General features: G+C 44.7%; 1 long non-coding RNA gene and 1 pseudogene across 3 annotated transcripts in view; both read right to left on the bottom strand.

Moving 5' to 3' along the window:
• Positions 1 to 21,155, bottom strand: part of LOC137221926 (uncharacterized) — a 55,332-nt gene that overhangs the window by 25,514 nt on the left and 8,663 nt on the right. For all 3 annotated transcript variants that reach the window (XR_010942209.1, XR_010942208.1, XR_010942207.1), the window contains exons 3-4: positions 15,950 to 16,024; positions 14,807 to 15,006 (exon numbers count right to left, since the gene is read on the bottom strand). This is a non-coding gene — a long non-coding RNA (uncharacterized lncRNA). The remainder of the gene's footprint in view (positions 1 to 14,806; positions 15,007 to 15,949; positions 16,025 to 21,155) is intronic.
• LOC137221922 (eukaryotic translation initiation factor 2 subunit 3 pseudogene) lies at positions 10,805 to 12,765 on the bottom strand (annotated as a pseudogene).

The raw sequence follows: 21,155 nt of genomic DNA, 5'->3' as shown, positions 1-21,155 counted from the left end.
TTCCATGGCCCACAGTTTGCAAACCACTGGACTAGCAGGCTCCCAATTGAACATCCTAGAGCAAGGGAGTCTCAGCCTGGGACCACAGACAGAATTCAGGGTGTCTCTGAGTTTGCATGGGAAAACTTCCATCTTTACTTTCACTAACCTCTAACTCAAGTTAAGTACTTTGTTCCATTTGAATGTAGACAATGACCACAGTAATTCTGATGGTTCCTATGACTGTGAAGCCAAGAGAAATCACAGGTATTTTTCTATCACATTACAGTTGTCATAGATCTTTTATGCTCATTATTACTCTAAAATTACAATGGTTATTATATCTGCTGCCCAATATCATTTTTTTTTTTTTTAATATCTTCTTCTTGGATTGATCTTTCGATCATTATATAGTGTCCTTGCTTGTCTCTTGTAACATTCTTTATTTTAAAGTCTCTTTTATCTGGTATGAGTATAGCTACTCCAGCTTTCTTTTGATTTCCATTTGCATGGAATATCTTTTTCCATCCCCTCACTTTCAGTCTGTATGTGTCCCTAGGTCTGAAGTGGGTCTCTTGTAGACAGCATATATATGGGTCTTGTTTTTGTATCCATTCAGCAAGCCTGTGTCTTTTGGTTGGAGCATTTAATCCATTCATGTTTAAGGTAATTATCTATATGTATGTTTCTATGACCATTTTCTTAATTGTTTTGAGTTTGTTTTTGTAGGTTCTTTTCTTCTCTTGTGTTTCCCACTTAGAGAAGTTCCTTCAGCATTTGTTGTAGAACTGGTTTGGTGGTGCTGAATTCTCTTAGCTTTTGCTTGTCTGTAAAGCTTTTGATTTCTCTATCGAATCTGAATGAGATCCTTGCAGGGTAGAGTAATCTTGGTTGTAGGTTCTTCCCTTTCCCTTTCATCACTTTAAGTATATCATGCCCCTCCCTTCTGGCTTGTAGAGTTTCTGCTGAGAAATCAGCTGTTAACCTCATGGGAGTTCCCTTGTATGTTTTTTGTCGTTTTTCCCTTGCTGCTTTCAATAATTTTTCTTTGTCTTTAATTTTTGCCATTTTGATTACTGTGTGTCTCGGTGTGTTTCTCCTTGGGTTTATCGTGTATGGGACTCTCTGCGCTTCCTGGACTTGGGTGGCTATTTCCTTTCCCATGTTAGGGAAGTTTTCGACTCTAATCTCTTCAAATATTTTCTCGGGTCCTTTCTCTCTCTCTTCTCCTTCATAATGTGAATGTTGTTGTGTTTAATGTTGTCCCAGAGACCTCTTAGGCTGTCTTCATTTCTTTTCATTCATTTTTCTTTATTCTGTTCTGCAGCAGTGAATTCCACCATTTGGTCTTCCAGGTCACTTATCCGTTCTTCTGCCTCACTTATTCTGCTATTGATTCTGTCTAGTGTAGTGTTCATTTCAGTTATTGTATTGTTCATCTCTGTTTGTTTGTCCTTTAATTCTTCTAGGTCTTTGTTAAACATTTCTTGTATCTTCCTGATCTTTGACTCCATTCTTTTTCCGAGGTCCTGGATCATCTTCCCTATCATTATTCTGAATTATTTTTCTGGAAGTTTGCCTATCTCCACTTCATTTAGTTGTTTTTCTGGGGTTTTATCTTGTTCCTTCATCTGGTACATAACCCTCTGCCTTTTCATCTTGTCTATCTTTCTGTGAATGTGGTTCTTCTTCCACAGGCTGCAGGATTGTAGTTCTTCTTGCTTCTCCAATATCATTTTAAATGTATTAACGAAGTACATACTATATCATAAACAATTTTAAAACTATCTTGTTAACTATATTTCAGTATGATTGGTTTCCTCTGTAGTCCTATGTATTTTATTTTATGCATTTAAAAACACTCTGAGAAGGGGTCTGTAGGCTTCACCAGATTGCCAGAGGAATCCATGGCATCAATAAGGTTAAGAACCTGTGTCCTAGGACTTCTCTTCCAGAACAGAGGGGGCTGGGGAGCTCGTTCCCAAAAGAGGGCATGTAGGACTCAGGATCCCAGGAGGCGACATGCACTCTCCGAGCCTGAGGAAAATGAGACAGGAAACTGGGGCAGGAGCAAAGGGACTCTAAGAAGTGGAGCAGAAGCCAACAGGTCATCTGGCAGGGCTCAGTCTAGTGGGACAGAACTGAATTCCTTAGCTCCAACCCCAGCCACGCTTCTTGGGGGAGACAGGGCTCCTGGGTCCTCAGCTTGCTTCTGTCATTTTCCCTCCTATTCTCAGTTTCCTTCTCTGAATTAATATAGTGGAAGCAATAGTGGCTTGCAGGTCAAGAAAGATCCTGCTTCTGGATCTGACTTTTCCTTGTCTTGCTGAGTATTCCGGGTAAGTCATCTCCCCTTCCCAGCCCAGTTTTCGTATCTGTATAATTTCTGGCATAAGTACTGCTACAACCCCTTGTCATGCCCACAGTAGCTATTGCTGACAGATCTCAGTACATGACCATTCCATGCTCACATGTAGCTTCAGAAGCCTTTTCAACGTTCTACTGATTGACAGGAATCGGCAAACGAAGTAAAATATATTTGCTATTATTGGACTAGATGATCTACATATTTCCATCTCTACTATTCCATGGCTCTAAAGATCTGATCTCAGAAATATGAACAAGACACTAGATAGATGGGAAGACCCATAAAGCATGGCTATTTCTGAACCATGTGTGTGTATGTGTGTGTGTGTACGTGCGCGCATGTGTGTGTGTGTTTAACAGAGAAAGAGAGGACATTCTCAGCTGGGATGTAGATTTTCTCTCACGCACCCTATAGTGAAAATGGGGTCAGAAGAAGATACTCAGATTTTGAAATCTCAATCTGGCTTTCTGGAACAGGTAAACAGAGGCACATGGAAGTCAGACTCTTTGATCACAGTGTTAGGAATGGGCACCACACCAGGAATGGTGCCACCAGGCCCTACCTGTCACCAAATGTCCTGTCACCAGGGACATCACATATGTAGTGCAGTGGAATGATGGTGACAAAGAGCAAATAACACCAGCCGCTCCTGGAGTAATGTACACAGACTCAGATCCTGCACAGCCAGGTCACCAAAATGTGGATGTGCTGGAGACTTAGGGCTTTTCCCCCAAGCAGCACAGAAAGCCACTCAGGAGGTTATTTCAGAGCGTTACCTAGCCCAGGTTACAGCTACAGCCCAGATAGATGCCATTACTTATTTGAAGTCATAGCCAGTTCAAGTGCTAGGACCAGAACCCAGATATCCACAGGCCCGTGGGGCCAGGCTGGTACCATAAACGGGAAAGTGGATTGGATGGAAGAGTAGGGAGTGGTGAGGACTGTGGCAAACTAGAGGTCACATGCCCTGTTTAAAGGCAGCTGCTGATCATCAGTTCTAGTTGACTGCTGGCTATGAGAATGTGGACCCATAGTGCCACGTCTTCCTTCTGATCTTTAAAGAGAAATCAGAACCTAGATTTTTATGTTAAATAGCTGCATTTTCAAAGGTTGGCATCTAAATTTTTTAAATGTTACAACGAAACAAAACACTGTGTAAGCCAAACAAAATGCACCTGGGAACTTTAGTATTTGGCCTGATTTACAACTACCAGTGGAATGAGTAAAAGACCAGGCTCTGGATGTAGACGTATAAAGAGCTGAATCACAGTTCTGCCACTTGTTAGCTGAGCAATCTTATTCAAGATTTGTAGCCTCGGGACTTCCCTGGTGGTCCAGTGGTTAAGAATTCGCCTTCCAATGCAGGGGATGCAGGTTCAATCCCTGGTAGAAGAACTAAGATCCCACATGCCACGGGGCAACTAAGCCTGTGCACCACAACTACTGAGCACGCAGGCCACAACTAGGGAGCCTGCGTGCCACAACTACTGAGCCTGCATACCACATGTAGCGAGAAGCCAGTGCACCGCAATTAAGGCCCGATGCAGCCAAAACAAACAAACAAAAAGATTTGTAGCCTCTCTGAGCCTCAGTGTTCTCATCTGTAAAATGGGAATAATAAAAGGGGCTATTGTGAGGATTAAATGAGGTAATGAGTTTAAAACACCTAGCACAATCATTAGCTCACAAGAGGCACCCCATAAATGTAGCTCCTCCAAAGTGCCTCTAAACTTCATGGTGATTGGAGAAAACCTCAAAGCCCTCACTGCACTGCAGTCCCTCCACCTCATACTTGTTTTTCTGCAAGGTCTGAGTGCTCAGTGCCCATGGAACTCTAACTCAGACACCCAAGGCCCTCAAACATGCACACACACAGCCTGCACGCACCCTGGGGAGGGTTTTGAGATGCCATGGCTAGTTACCAAGGAAAGATGTTTAGAAGGCTTCCCTGGGGTACAGCTGCAACCTTCTTGTGTTGGATAGAAGCGACTCCTGCCCAGAGCAGGCGGCTGGCTAACATGACCTCTGGGGGCCTTCACACTCTTAGAATTTTTCAACTTGAATTTTGTTAGCTCGTGTGCACACACACTCACACTCTCACACACCTTCTGCCCAAAGCCTGGACAAGAGGGGCTCCCTTTCCCTTTCCCGGAAAGCTTCTATTCCAGCTCTCACTCCACCTCATCCTCCTGCAGCCTCGCTGGGAGGGGAGACACTGTCACGACCCCTGAACTTCATTCCCTGTGATTGATGTGCTCAGCAGGGAGCTGCAGGAGAGGGGATAACAGGGTGAGGAGGCTCAAATGACCAAACAGAAGGGGCTAGGACCTTGGCTGGGCCCCCAAAGCAAGGAGCAGCAATAGCCCCATGCACTCGGGGGAATTTACTGGTTCCAAGCACTTGCTTCTCCAGCATCTCCCTGGAGCCTCCTTCTGCCCCAGAAGGTGACAAGGGTGTGAGGGGCCCCAGATGGGGAAACTGACCGCAGTGTCTTGCCCTGAATCAGTTTATCTGGCCCACTTGAATCTCCAAGGGTCAGGAGCCCTCTGGATCTGGGCATCTCTAGTGGAACATATATGTGGGTGCTGAGTCCCTATCCTAAGTTAAACCCCAACTTATCAACAACGATGTCAGCGAGGACTTGTGACATTCCCCCCATGCCATTTTAAAGTTTAGAAGAGACTGAAGCATAGAAAAGCACAGTGACTTACACCCAAGGTCACCAGTAAGTCTCCCAGCCTGCATTTGAACCCAACATTGCCTAACTCCGAAGTGCACGTTCTAACCACATATCATACTGCCTCACGTACTAGGACCACATTCCAGGCCTCGGTTTCAGTTCCAGAAGTCATTAGAAAATACCATTACTCAATGAGCTGTTCTGCACTGCGTTTTGTTTATGAGTTTATGTTTCAAAAAATCCCAATAAACGGTACTTTTAAAAAGGAAAAGAAACAACAAGCAGTCACCATTCCCTCATCACTGAAATAATTATCATGGAGGTCACATTTTACAAAACATCCATTACTCTATTGCATCCATTCTAAAATGCATGTTTGTGGTTCCTTTAATCTCTGAATTTTGGATGCATTTTAAAGACTGAAATTTAAGCTTCCATGAAATACACAATATTATTTGGCTCTAAGAATAATGCTGGTAGGTGAACATTGCCAAGATTATAATCCCCATTTTACAGCTGGGAAAACTGAGGTTCAAAGAGGTTAGGAGACTAGCCTGAGGCCACAGAGCTAGTCAATGCAGATTAGCCCTCTTTCCTGATTCCCCGCACAAGCTGTGTCCACCGTACACTCCTGGCTTTCAGGCCTTGCGCTCACAGTAACTTGTTCCCATCACCTCCCCCACCTCCCCACCCCCACCCCCACCCCGGGCTACCCACCAGCAGAGGCCTGAGGGAGACGTCAGTTCCCCAACCCAGGGTTCCCCAGCCTCACTCAGAGCTGGGGAATGAACCCAGTGTGCGGACACCTGGGAACAGTCCAACCCCACACAGGAAGTTTTCAGGCCAAAGGATCCCACTTTCAAGAATGCATCCCATGTGGCAGGCAGCATTGTAGAGATCAAAGCTGGGCTTGGGGTGTGAAGTCAGTATTTCTGCCTGGTACCCTCACACACCATGCAAGCTAGATCTAGGGGCTTCTCACCTAGGGTCCCCGTTCTCTGGAACTACTTGCCATGCCCTATTTCTCCTATTTCAAGAGGCCAAATGAAAATCAAAGATTGCTTCTAGATAAGATCGCACAGACTAAAACACCACATTTCTTTGCTATGGTTAAACTTACATCAGCTCAGTGGTAATGCCAGGGTTTGTTCCTGCTGACCAGAAAACACTGATTGATTGTGATAGGGCCCCAATTAACATACAAGGGGAAAAACCAATTAACGACTTATGTAACAGGTACTGCTTGGCAGACAAAAATCTTTCAAAACAAAGAGTGTGACAGGCGAAAGTAATACAAGGGGCAAGCTGACGTGGAAGTGTGAGCTCCTCATTTTCCCAGATGGCACATGTGAGGTTGGGAGAGCTGGAGTGACTTGCTCAAGGTCACAGAGCAGGGCTGGAACTGGCACCCAAGGTTTCTGCCCCTCAGGAGAGGCATCTTCCCACCCCACCCTTCTGGGATGAGGTTCGAGAAGGCCAGAGCATCAGGACTCACCAGGGTTGCTGAAGGGGATCAGGACAGGGAAATGGCTTCTCCCTGGCACCTGTGGGCTCCTTCCTGGCCGGCGGCTGCCAAGGCCACACTGTCTTTCCTCCCCAGGTGTCTGCCGAGGCAGCTAGGCATGGGAGGCTCCTGGAAAGCCTGCTCTGGGCAAGGCAGGGGAGGCCTCCCTGAAGAAAGCATCCTCCAGGACGTGGAGTGACCAGGCCTGGGGTCACAGCGTGGCCATAGAGGGCTTCGCTACATCTAGCTTGCACAGCTGCCTCCTGGCATCTGCCTGGGAGCTCTCCAGATCGCAAGGCTGGTTTTCCTGCCAACTGCCGGGTGCCTTTAAGAGAAGGACAGCAGTTCATTGGCTGAGCAAGGCTCCCCCTACCTCTTTACCTGAGCAGGTGAGAGCTGCTAGGCTAGGGGCAGACCAGGGAGTAAACAGACTGTGGCAACCAGCTGGCTCGCCCCTCCTCCACAGCCCTGGTCCTGGGCTTCCTTCCCCTCCCCAGCCCCCAACTCCGGGAATTAAATGGGAGTAAAGAAAGGGCAAAACATTCTGCAAAATGCTTAGTATTGTTCAGTTTAGGAAGCTTCATTATTTCACAGTCACCCTAGACCAGAGTTGACAGTAAGCCTTCTCTTTCAGATGGAAAAATCGTGCTGGGAGAGGTAAAGGGCTTGTTGAGTTTGCCTGGCTATTCAAAGGAAAGTTGATGGAGTAGGATGGTGTGAGGACCCAAACCTGAATCCCCTGCTTTTGACGTCCCATACAGTGCTCTAGACCACACCACTGCCTTCTCTGTGAAATCTTTGGCAAGTCACTCACTGCCTCAGTTTCCACATCTGTAAAATGGCAAAGTCATGCTTGTGTGTAAGTTCACACTCACTGTATTGTATATTGTATTACACTCACACTTAGAGCTAAAAAGGACTTTGGAGATTCTCTAAGCCAACTATTCATTTACCAGGAATTCACTGATTCAATAGGCATCACTATTCAGCAACTATTTTGCGCCTGCCTGGCCTGTTTTAGGGCCTAGGGGTACATCAGTGAACAAGAAAGTCAAGGATCCTACTCCTATTGAGCTTGCATTCTAGAAAGAGGGGAGCTAGACCTAAACAAGTAAACAGATCAGATAGGTAACAGTCCCCTGAAGAAAGTAAACAGGCGATACGATCAAGTAATGGCTGTTGCTATTGTACATTATGTGGGCAGAGAGGCTCTCTCTGAGGAGGTGATATTGAAGGTGAGACTTGAGTAATGACAAGGAACCAATCACTGGAAGAGCTGGATAGAGAGTGTTCCAGACACAGGGAACTACAAGTGCAAAGGCCCTGAGCAGGTGTGTTTGGAGAACAGAAAGAAAACTGCTATGGCGAGAGTAAAGTCCAATTCCTGCCCCCCTTTTTTAATAGATAAGGAAATGATTCAGAGGGATGACTTGATTGCCCCAAAGCCCCTCCTGCAAATATCTCCTTCCTCTCTTTATCGTCATGTATTAGGGAGGGAAACTGAAGCCTGGAGCTTACCAGCATACGTGGGTTACCAACCCAACAATCATCTCACCAGCCTACATTGCTATAACCTCCTGTTTCTCCACTCTCTAGACACTTAAAAGGGTAAAAACTATGATTTTAAGAGTTGATCACACTGAAGAACAAAATCCTGACCAACAGAATACAGTATTAAAAATTCCAGCAGTGGACTTCCCTGGTGGTGCAGTCGTTGAGAGTCCGCCTGCCGATGCAGGGGACACGGGTTCGTGCCCCGGTCCAGGAGGATCCTACATGCCGCAGAGTGGCTGGACCCGTGAACCATGGCCGCTGAGCCTGCGCGTCCGGAGCCTCTGCTCCGCAACGGGAGAGGCCACAACAGTGAGAGGCCCGCGTACCGAAAAAAAAAAAAAAAAAAAAAAAAATTCCAGCAGTAATGCAAACTGCCACACAGTTATATGGGGTCAGCACAGACCCTTCCTGCTGAGGTCCTCTCCTGTTTCATTTTCAGAATTTTTCACTCTGGTGTTTATAAAGGGCTGCCGGTTTTCAGTCATCGTATTGTTAGCGGCAGCACTGGAATTGTTATTCTGGGACTGTCGGCTAGGTAATGTGGGATGAAGCAAATGAGTTCTGATGCTGCTGGTGTTGAGAACCAGGACTTGGTTCCAGAGAAAGGAGATACATATGAAGGATGAAAGGGGTTCCGTGAAAATCTTATAATTCTGGGTTTAAAATGGAAGTTTCAGTGTGAATTTTTGATGCAGCTGACCTGAAAACAGACACATATTCCCTAGCGCTGCCTACTGTTTTCAGGTCTAGAAACAATGAGCGACACTTTAGAAAGCAACTTCATTGTCCAGACTGTAATTTTTTAAATACTATTTCACACTAAAAGGAACCAGGCTCCTCAATAAACAAACAAACAAACAAATAAACAGCTGATACCAGCTTTAGGACAGAAGATGCACAATATGTACTTAGACTATCTTTTAATGCCAGAAATCAAGGAAGCTAGTTATGGCAAAGAGACTCAGCGGGCAACCGAAGAGTCTCGGTTGGCCAAAGTCAGGACAATTTGAGCATCAGTAAAGAAAATAACTGCAATCAGTTGAAAAACATCAAATATATTTTAATCCACGGGTCTACAATGATATATTAAAAATAAACAAAAACTTCAGTGATCATCTTCAGAAGATATTAAGAAATCAATTCATTATTTTGAAAACTAGTAAATAAAGGGAAACAATTAAGCACTTGTTCTGTCTTTCCTGTAAGAACTGTGCCTCAGGCAACCAAATAGTAAAGGAGAGGAAGCTGCTCTTTCCATAAGCATTCCAACAAATAAAATGAAAAAGGAATGAAGAAGGATTGACTTGGGACATCATCACTTGTTATGAATTAGCTGATCTAACTGAAAATATTACAAAAACAGAAACAACTTGACGTAATGGGCCTTTTGATGGAATCAATACCACCTTCTATGAAGAAATCATGCCTCCAAAATCAAGCAGGAGTCTGGCCAAGACTTTAGACGCAAGGGTTGACAAACTTTCTCTCTAAAGGGCCAGGTAACAAATATTTTAAACTTTACAGGTTATATAGCTCTAATCTCTGTTGCAACTATTCAGCTCTGCTGTTGAATAGTACAAATACCAGGCATAGACAATAACTAAACAAATGGGCATGGCTGTGTTCCAACAAAACTCTGTTTACAAAACAGAGTAGGGGCTAGATATGACCCATGGGCTATAGCTTGTTAACCCCTGTTCTTGACCTGACTACCAGCTTACAGGAAATACAGGGACTGCGGAACACATGAAATGACACCCCAAGGATGCATTTAGCAAAAGCTAATCTAGGAAGAAGTCTAACAGGAAAATCAATCTGATTTCTTTAACAAATAAATGTCAAGATACTAAAAAAGAGAGACAGAGGTTTAACGTATACATTAAAAGAAACTTAGCAAATATTAACCAAACACAATGTATGGACCTTGGGACTTCCCTGGTGGTACAGCGGTTAAGACTCTGCACTTCCACCACAGGGGGCGCGGGTTCAATCCCTGGTCGGGAAACTAAGATCCCACATGCCACACAGTGTGGCCAAAAAATTAAAAAAAAATAATAAAAATGTATGGACCTTGTTTGAATCCCAATTCAAACAAATATAAAAAAAAGTGTAATTGGAGAAATGTGAACATTGACTCAAATATTTGATAATATTAAGGAATTGTTGACATTTGGTGCTGTTTGATGATGTACTGTGGTTGTGTTTAAAAAGGGGAGGTCTTATCTTTTAGAGATGTTGCTGAAATATTTACAGATGAAATGGTATGACATTTGGGATTCAGTTAAAAATAATGGGTGGTAGAATAGAAAGGGAACAAAATTGATAAGGAGTTATTAATTGTTGAAGGTAAATAATAGGTACAGTAGAAGTTCATTGTACTATTCTTTCTACTATTGTGTAAATACTTGAAATTTTCCACTATGGAAAGTTAAAATATATTTATGCCACTTCACACTCAGCCAACTGACAAAATTTTTAAAATCTGACAAACTTCAGTTTTGGAAGGATATGGGGAAAGGGTAGCTCTTACACATGGTGGGAATGGAAATTCCTACGACAACTTTTGAGAGGGATTTGTGTACACCCCACGACCCAAAAACTCCACATCTGGATATACACTAAGTGACACCTTAGTCCATTAAGAGACATGCAGGATAGTAAAAAGAGAGAGACATACAGGAACTTTTTTTTTTTTTTTAAGAAGAAAAATTTTATTTCAAACAGATTCAGTGGGATGTGTGCTACAGCAAAGGCTAGTTGTAGCAGTTTCCTTTCAAACCTGCACTGATGTATAAATTAGACATTATTTGGGAATGATTAGTTTCTGGTAAAATGTAGATTCAATCCAACATTATGCCAACATTATGCCATTTTTACATTTATTGTAGACCCTATTTTAGAGGTTAACTTTTCATCACTAAAAAATGAGAATAACCTTACAGCTACTCCTAAGGTAATGAGCTGTGAAATTAATTCCTCACTATTGCTTTGAAAATATACCCCTAGGTGAAGAGAAATTCCGACTTCATCCAAGTCTGTTATTTAATTCTTCAGTCATCACCTACTGTTGGCTTGACTGTCACTCCTCTTCTTATTTGACCCCAACCAATTAAACACCAGTGTTTCTCAACTCTTCGGCTAAAGGCAATTTTTTCTCCTACTTCTGTGCACACAGGATTAGTCAAAACGATTTTGCCCAAATCAGCCGTGACCGCGCTAACTCTTCCTCCTGTCGACAGGGATCCTAGGTTCACCATAAGCACTTCATTCTTAGGCAGCTTTTGCACTTTTGCTGCTTTCTTGTCTCCTTCAGTGAGTGCACCTAGAAGCCGTCTAAGCCGGAAATAGGAAATTTCCAATTCTGTGAAGATCTCAGGTAAAGCTCCAACTGCACCAAGCACCTGCCCCACCATTCTGTCAGCCCGGCGCAAAGTGGGGCCAGTTTCTGTTCCCACTCCAGTAAGACCTCCTGGAGCAGCATACTGAAGATCATTATGCTCTGCGAAAAGTGATACAATTTTGGAAAAGATGGGTTTACACATGAGCTTTCCTTCACTATCTTTGGAAACAATACCAGGTCTGACTTCTATCTCCTGGCCCACCTTTAATACTCCTTTTAGAATACTACCACCAGCTACACCCCCCTTAAGGTCATCAACTTCACAGCCAGGTTTGTTGACATCAAAGGATCTAACAACAGTAAGTCGGGGTTCTGAAGTAAAGTCTCTTGGGGGTACTGGAATTTTATTTACTAGGTACTCGCAGACAACTTCAATATCGTATTTTAGCTGAGCAGAAAGTGGAGTAATAGGAGCTCCTTCTGCTACTGTACCTTGTACAAATGCAAGGATCTGTTCATACTGTTCTTTTAGCCTGGCTTTCTTTTACCAAATCAATTTTATTTTGTATAATCAAAATATGCTTCCGTTTCATGATTTCTATAGCAGCCAGGTATTTGAAAGTCTGAGGCTGAGGACAAGACTCGTTCCCAGCTATCAACAGGAGAGCTGCTTCCATCACTGCGGCACCGTTCAGCATAATAGCCATCAAAATATCGTGGCCAGGACAGTCAACAAAGGAAACATGTCTGACTAATTTGAAGTTCCCTTTGGTCCCTGGAATATCTGTAGGACACTCATCAGGTGTACTACTTCCACAGGATCTATAACATTCTGGCCAAGGAAAACTTGGGTCGTCAAGTTTATAAATCTTAGCATTAGCATAGCCAAGTTTGATTGTAATGTTTCTTTCTAGTTCATTTTTGAACCTGACAGTGTGAACTCCAGAAACAGCTTTTACAACCGTAGATTGCCCATGAGCTACATGACCAATTGTACCTATATTGATTGTGGCCTGTCTGCTGATAACTTCATGTGAAAGTGACGTCAACTTGGTAACATCCAAAGTGTTGAGATCTTGCCGAGAAAGGTGCGGCTGCCCTAAAGCCACACCAGCCTCGCACCCCGCCATCTTGTCTGGAGAGGAAGGAAGGCGTCTGGGTGGCTGCCTGACCATTCGCAAGCCCCCTTGTGCAGGGCGGGGCAGGGGAGGCAGGAGGGCCAACTAGGGCCCAGGCCTGGGAGAAGAGGATGGCCGGTGCAGCGGAGGCCTCACTGCTTGGACTTTTCTCCCCATGGATTTGTACAGTGCCTGCCGGCAGAATGACCGTGTGGCAGGCTGACCGCGTGGCAGAGTTCCACTTTGCAACGACAGCGGACGGATCCCCCTGGCGGCAGGCCCCACCTCCCTGGGCCAGTAACATTTTTTTTTTAATACGAAAAATGGAAAACAATCAAAATGGATAAATTATGGTATCTTTGGATGGGGGGAGGCTATGAAATGCAGAGATTTGGAAATGGCAACTACTTGTGGAGCTAAGAGCTGGGGCCCCATCAGGATAGATTTAGCTCAACAGACGTGGACTTAGACCCACTCTGGGCCAGGCCCTCTGCTAGGTGCTGGGGATACATAAGTGATATCCTTCAAGGGGTTCAAAGTCTAGATATCAGAGACGGAGGGGGCCTAACACATCATCTAGCTCAACCTACCCATTTCACAGATGTGGAAAATGAGGCCCAGAAAAGTTAACCGACTTGCCAAGGGCACACCGTTGGTTCATGGAGGAACCAGGAATTGAGCCAGGTCTCTGATGCTCAGAGAATCAGGAGATCTTGGAGCCACGCATTCTTCAGTTGAATCCTGGCTCTGTAACTCACTAGCTGTGACCTTGGCCAAGTTATTTAATGTCTCTCTCCTCAGAAGGATAATAATACCTATTCACGGCTTGATGTGAGGATTAAATGAAATGATATACATAAAGCCCTTGCCTCAGTGACTGAAAAGAAATAAGACCTTGGGGCTTCCCTGGTGGCGCAGTGGTTGAGAGTCCGCCTGCCGATGCAGGGGACACGGGTTCGTGCCCTGGTCCGGGAAGATCCCACATGTCGCGGAGCGGCTGGGCCCGTGAGCCATGGCCGCTGAGCCTGCGCGTCCAGAGCCTGTGCTCCGCAACAGGAGAGGCCACAACAGTGAGAGGCCCCCGTGTACCGCAAACAAACAAACAAAAATAAGACCTTAATGGATTGGTTATGTACTTGTATTATTATTGATATAAAGTAAGGCCTTAGCGAAGCGACAAAATGCTACATTCTACGTTATTCTCCAAATAGTTAATGTCATACTTCTTAGAGCCAGGATGGTCAAGGCTCTGTACCAAGTTGAAGGCTTGTCCCAGGAGTTAGCTGCTTTCTATTCCAGGCTTCACCCCAAGCAGCCACATGTAAGAGAATCCTCACCACCCTCCCACTCTGCTGACTGTCTGCTCTCTGAGGGCCATGCTGAGACGACAGGGTAGCACAGCTTTGTAATCTCTGTGGATCCTACTCCACTACCCTGAGCCTCAGCTACCTATAAAATGAGAATAATAGCAGAACTTATCACATGGGGTTGTTGTGAGGATTAAATGAACTAATGCCTAGCATATAGTAAGCCCTCAACATATGAGATACAAGACACCTGTCCCAGGGCATCAGGCTTGGGAGATACAAAAAAGAATCAGCTGCATTCCCCACCCTCTAAGTGCTCCAGTCCAGGGAGGATACAGTCAGAGGCCACTCCCTTCCCATTTCTCCCCACCCTGTCACATTTCAGGCCTGGATTAGGGCCCAGGGGGCCAAGTGATTCTGGCTGCTTTGCGGAAGGCTAGCTCTAAAAAGGACTGAGCCAAACCTCCTGTGTCTGAAACCACCCACATGCTCACCTCTGCTGCTGAGAACCCAGCTCTGCAGAATCGCTGACTGTCTCCGGCTATTGGAGCCAAAGCATCTTATGCTCTGAATAATAAAGCCATCCAGAAAGTTCCCCATGGCGAGCTGGGAACACACTCCAGTTCATACCCTTGGGGCCAGGCAGCCAGAAATATCACCAAAGGCCTGCCATCAAAGCCAAGCTCCTGTCCTCAGCAGGCTGGAGCCACAAGGCCCAGGGAGTTTCAATCCCCAGTCCCTTCCCTTTCCTGATGCCTTCTTCTCCCATTGAGACCATGTGTATTTTTCACCCAAGACCCTATTTTTACAGAGCATCATAAAACATTCTCAATAAGCTCAGTGACCATTTGTCCCAATTTTTCCAACCCTTGAGAGCAAAAGTCACTGAGGGTCAGAGAAAGACATAGTAAGACCAATATGAGGCCAATGGAACTAGTCAAATATATTTGGTTCACCTGTGGAAGCAGGCATGGCATTGTTCTTTCAAGTGGATGTCAAAGCTGTAAACTTGCAGCTTCTCAGAGAGCTGGTCAGATGGTGTATTTGTTGTGCATGGCAAGATCCTTGTGGGCAAGGGCTGAGCCTTGTTCCCCTCTCTGTCCAGCACTCAGCAGCAAACACAGTGCCTAGCACTGAGCAGTCAATCCAAACACACCTGTCAAATGAATAAAGTTGCTTAGTTAGTCCGCCAATGGGTTTAAGATGCTTCTATTGCACATTCTCCTATCAGCCTGAACTTTTCCTTCTCCTTGCTTATCCTACTTGTAATTAAATGATTCCATGTGCAATTATTTGTTTAATACATGCCTCCTTGACAAGACTGTCAGCTCCCTGGAGGCACAGACTGCCCCCAGTTTTGTTCAACATTTGTATCCTCAGTGCTGAGAACGGGATCTGGCATATAGCTGGCACTCAATCAATGTTTGTTGAATAAATAAATGAACAAAGATGGCAAAGACGGCCACGGTCAGTGAGTCGACCCACCCACTAATTTTTTGTTTGTTCTGTTTTGTTTTGATTTTACTGGAGTATAGTTGATTTACAGTGTTAGTTTCAGGTGTACAGCAAAGTGATTCAGTTATACATGTACATATAGTCATTCTTTTCTAGATTCTTTTCTCATATAGGCCACCGCTGTGCTGTGGCACTGAGCTTCACTCCCAGGTCAAAGGAAGCTGGCCTAAGGTTTTTTACTTCAAGATGCTGACAGTGCTACGGGAAAGTGTGGGGATACAGGTTTGTTAACACCCAGGCTCAGCTGTTCTTAGAAACAGTCTGCCTCCTAGAAAGTCTATCCATTTACGAAAGAGCACAGTGGAGTGGGAAGCAGGCTCATTTGCTGGTTAACCGGGGCCTTCCCTTTGCCTCTAGTTGGTGATTTGGGACATTTGGCCTGGGGATAGATGGACCGGATTTCAGCCTGGAGTTAGTAATGGAATCTACTTTGTAGAGTTGTTATAGGAGAAAATGAGTATATAGGTGTGTAAATATTTACCACAGGACCCGACAGTGGCACTACTGCTCAGTAATGGTATCTAGAGTTGTTGTTACCAATACTCTGCCTTCTAAGGCTGCCCTTGGATGAAGGATGCCATCACCTGGATGAAGATCTTCAGGATGGAAGTCTGGGGCTGGGCTTCTCCAAGGCATCTCCCAGGGACAACCTGGACAGACTGCAGGGAAGGAGTGAATCAGCTATGTGACAGAGACAATACTCAAACTGACTTGGGCAAAAGCTGGCCCACACTTCCCTTAAGTCCAGAGTGTAGAATTGCCTTGTGCACAGCTGGATCCAGGAGCTCAAGCAATATCACCAGGACGTTTCTTCCTTGCCTCTATCTGCTGCTGTCCACCTTGCAGCCTTCTGTGTCTCAGAGAGGCTGCCCGAGGTGGCTTACATCCCGTCCTCTCAGCTACCAGAGAAAAGAGAAAGTCTCCCTTTCATGAAGTTCAGACCAGACCTCCAGAATTGAGTCTCATTGGCTGTAACTGAGTCACATGACCACTCCTGAACCAATCATTGTGGCCAGGGGATGCAAGCCTCTGATTGGCAGAGCTGAGTCACATGCCGACCTCTAGGCTATGGGCTGGAGTCAGCTGCACAGATGGGGAGGGAATGAACCGGAACAATTTAACAATTACTGTTGCCAGAGAGGGGAGAATGTTGCTGGGTCAGCAAAACAAATATCCCCTGCAGATTACAAACCTCTCTGCAGGTCAAGTGGCAAGGGCAATGTCACAGTGAGACCAAACAAACATCAGTTCCATCAGACAAATAAAGTGATAGGATCTGGAGGGATTCCCAGAGGACAATGGGGCATTTACTCAGCAATCTGCCAAAAGACCTGTTCTATAGGACCAAGATTAGGGCGAGGCAAATGAGGCACCTGCCTCAGGCACCAGGTTAAGGGAAACGCAAAAAAAGTAACCTAGATAAATAATACTTGAATACAATATTTTATTATTAAAAAAATAAATCTGGGCTTCCCTGGTGGCGCAGTGGTTGAGAGTCCGCCTGCCGATGCAGGGGACACGGGTTTGGGCCCCGGTCCGGGAGGATCCCACATGCCGCGGAGCGGCTGGGCCCGTGAGCCATGGCTGCTGAGCCTGCGCGTCCGGAGCCTGTGCTCCGCAACGGGAGAGGCCACAACAGTGAGAGGCCCGCGTACTGCAGAAAAGTAAATAAATAAATCTATTTATTTATGACTGCATTGGGTCTTCATTGCTGCACACAGGTTTTCTCTAGTTGCGGCGAGCGGGAGCTACTCTTCGTTGCGGTGCGCGGGCTTCTCATCGCGGTGGCTTCTCTTGTTGCGGAGCACGGGCTCTTGGCGCGTGGGCTTCAGTAGTTGTGGTTCGCGGGCTCTAGAGCGCAGGCTCAGTAGCGGTGGCGCACGGGATTAGTTGATCCGCAGCATGTGGGATCTTCTCAGACCAGTGCTCGAACCCGTGTCCCCTGCATTGGCAGGCGGATTCTTAACCAGGGAAGTTCAAATATAATATTTTAAAAATCAAAATTAATGCCCAAAATCCATGATGAACAAAATACCAAAACTTTAAATGAAAGCAGGATAAGTAATAGTGCTGTAGAGAGCCATATTGAAGCTTGGGGCAAAAGGAAAAATCAGAACTACTGATTTCACTTTTATGTAAAATTTTGGTATTTTGTTCATCATTAATTTTTTGGCATTAATTTTGATTTTTAATATATTGCATTAAAATATTTTTTGTCTTGATTTCTGAATTTTGGGGCACCCCCCTAAATTTTGTGCTGGAGGCAGGATGCCTCAATTCCTCTTACCCTAGTCTAGGCCCTGCTGTCTTCTGTGGGATTTGCTGCAGGCAGAGAGGGAAAGCCACCCTGAGATGAAGAGATGTGTCCAAACTGGCATTCCCTGGTGGGAAGGGCCCTGGGCTGGAAGTGAAGCCCTGGTAGCAGCCCTGGTTCTGCCATCCGTGTGCTGTCACTCTGCTACCCTGGGAAAATATTTTCCTCTCTAGTCCTCAGTTTTTCCACTTGCATATGAGGGACTGGGCATGATTAATGGCATTCAAGCAATAGAACCCAATATCTTAGTTTAGAAAAAAAAATGGAAATAGAGCTGTTAAAAGGGGCATGTGGGGGCTTCCCTGGTGGCGCAGTGGTTGAGAATCTGCCTGCTAATGCAGGGGTTACGGGTTCGAGCCCTGGTCTGGGAGGATCCCACATGCCGCGGAGCAACTAGACCCGTGAGCCACAACTACTGAGCCTGCGCGTCTGGAGCCTGTGGTCTGCAACAGGAGAGGCCGCGACAGTGAGAGGCCCGCGCACCGCTATGAAGAGTAGCCCTCGCTTGCCACAACTAGAGAAAGCCCTCGCACAGAAACGAAGACACAATACAGCAAAAATAAATTAATTAATAAACTCCTACCCCCAACATCTTCTAATAAATAAATAAATAAAAAACAAAAAGAAAAAGGGGCATCTGCTGAGGTAGACCTATCTGCACCTCTGTACCTCCACCAACTCAACAGCCCCTCCAAGTGCTCCATGGAGTCCTTAGGAGTTCCAGGGGGCACAGCATGAAAACCTTTAAATTCCATGATCTCTAAGATCCCTCGGCAAACCCATTTTTCTGCCTGAGATAATGTACACATTTCAGTTCCTCCTGTCTATGCTTTATTTAGGTCAGTGTTTCTCATATGGCCAGGCTTCCCCTGTATCAAGGACACCGCAGATGCTTTATTTAAAACGCAGTTTCTATGGCCCCACCCTAGTTGAACTGAATCTGAATCTTCCAGGGATGAGGCCCGAACCAACATTTTGAACAAGCAAACTTCCCTGCCAGTTGACGGACACCCACTGAAGTGTTTGGGTCCTTCCCTATTATTTCCACAGAACCTCATAAAGTATTTTATCCTGGAGCTTTCATTTACAACCATCCTTCTGAATGACCAGGGCAAGGAGAAAAAAAACACAGGAATAGTCAGGTGAGTCCAAATAAATGAATCTAGGTTTGCCAAGTAGAAACAGATCACAGTGAGATCTCCACGACCCTTCCCAGACAGAACATCCTGGCATCTCCTTGTTCAGCAATCCCACAGTTTGTATCTGAAAGAAATCATCTGTGCATTTCTCTTTTCTTCTGGAGTAGCACTGGCAACCTCAGGAATTATTTATTGAATTATCAGGTTTCTTAGTATATAATTGAGTTCCTGGGAGCTAAGAGTGAGCATGCCTGTAAGGCTGTCAAGGAAATTCATTTTAGACTTCAGAAATACGGAAGATTTTTGTCATTTGCAATGGAAACAGCCATTCATTCATTCATTCATTCTTTTTCCACTCAACTAGCTTGGCAGATTCACTGGTGCATAAGGTATTTCCTCTGCTTTTTTTTCCAGCTTTATTGAGATACAATTCTCACACAATACAATTCACCCATTTAAATTGTAAATTCAATTGTTTTTGATATATTGAGTGTGCAACCTTCACCACAATCAATCGTAGAATATTTTTATCACCTCAAAAAGAATTCTTGGACCCTTTAGCTATCACCTCCCAATCCTCCAACCCCTTAGCCCTAATCAACCACTACTCTACTTTCTATCTCTATGGATTTGCTTATTCTGGACATTTCATTTAAATGGAATCATATATTATGTGCTCTTTTGAGATGGGTTTCTTTTTTAAAAAGTATTTATTTATTTATTTTGGCCGCGTCGGGTCTTAGTTGCAGCACGCAGGATCTTTCATTACAGAGTGCGGTCTCTTCGTTGTGGCGCTTGGGCTTCTCTCTAGTTGTGGTCGTGCGGGTTTTCCCTCTCTAGTTGTGGCGTGTGGACTCGAAGGCACGTGGGCTCAGCAGTTGTGGTGCACAGCTTTAGTTGCCCCGCAGCATGTGGGATCTTAGTTCCCTGACCAAGTATCAAAGTCGCATCCCTTGCATTGGAAGGTGGATTCTCTACCACTGGGCCACCAAGGAAGTCCCCGAGATGGGCTTCTTTCGCTTAGTGTAATGTGCTCGAGATTTATGCATGTTGTAGACTGTATCAGTACTTCATTCCTTCTTAGGGCTGAATAATATTCCATTGTGTGGATATACCACATTTTGTTCATCCATTCATCAAGTTGATGTACATTTGGGCTGTTTTCATTCCTTGACTATTCTCAATAATGCTGTTATTAATATTTGTATACAAGTTTTTGTGTAGACATGTTTTCTTTCCTCTGCCTTTGAAGGGCTCCTAGTTCAGCAGATGTAGGTACTAAAACACGTACCTACGTAATTACCTGTGCCAGTAGGATTGTGCCAGAGAGGGACAAGGCAACATAGTGTAATGGTTAGAACCACATGCTTCTGCCATTACTGAGTGATCTTAGGGGCAAGTTTCTTCACCTCTCTGCGTATCAGTTTCCTCACGTGTAAAATGGGATCAATATTTTTCCGACTGCTGTGAGGGTTACATGAGATAATGCATGTTAGGGACTTAGCACCAAGCCTGGCACACAGTAAGTGCTTGATTAAATTTTGTCATTATCCTTTTCATTCTGGAGATTACCAAGTAAGTTTATTGATGGACAGTGCACTGTAGCACGAGTAAAGTCTTCATTCATTGAACAAATGTTTATTGAGCATTTATTATGAACTTGACACTGTGAGAAATAAAGTTGATCCAGACTTTGGATCCTACTGCCAGGAGTTCGTAATCTGTAATCTGAATGGCAAGACTCACTGGCATATGTCGCCTCCATATATTGTGATTTGTTCTTTAATAAAGGTCTAAAAGCTTGCTGTGGGAGCCCTGGAGAAGGAAAACTTTAAATAAATAAATAAAAAGACCTTTTTATTCTGAAAATGTTGAAACATACTGGAAAGTAGGAAGAATTATAAAATGAATACCTACATATAATCGCATAGATTCAACAACTGTCAACATTTTACCATATTTACTTCATCTTATTATATGTTAAATTTGTGGCTGAACTATTTTAAAGTTTAGTGCAGATACTCTAACACTTCAGCCCTAAACACTTAAGCATGCATTTCCAAAAAATAAGGATTCTCCTCCATAACCACAATGCACTTACCACGCCTCACAAAATTAATAATTTCCTTATATCATCTAAGACGCACTTCATAGTCAGATTTCCCCCACTGTCTAAAAACTTGGTCTTTATAGCTTTTTTAAAAAGAAAACAAGCCAAGATACAATCAAGAATCACACCTTGGGCTTCCCTGGTGGCACAGTGGTTGAGAGTCCGCCTGCCAATGCAGGGGACGTGGGTTCGTGCCCCGGTCCAGAAAGATCCCATATGTCGTGGAG

This window comes from Pseudorca crassidens, chromosome 3 (assembly GCF_039906515.1).
Source record: "Pseudorca crassidens isolate mPseCra1 chromosome 3, mPseCra1.hap1, whole genome shotgun sequence".
NCBI classification, from domain to species: domain Eukaryota; kingdom Metazoa; phylum Chordata; class Mammalia; order Artiodactyla; family Delphinidae; genus Pseudorca; species Pseudorca crassidens.
The sequence above is the reverse complement of the archived record's forward strand: the minus strand, read 5'-3'. Positions and strand labels throughout refer to the sequence as shown.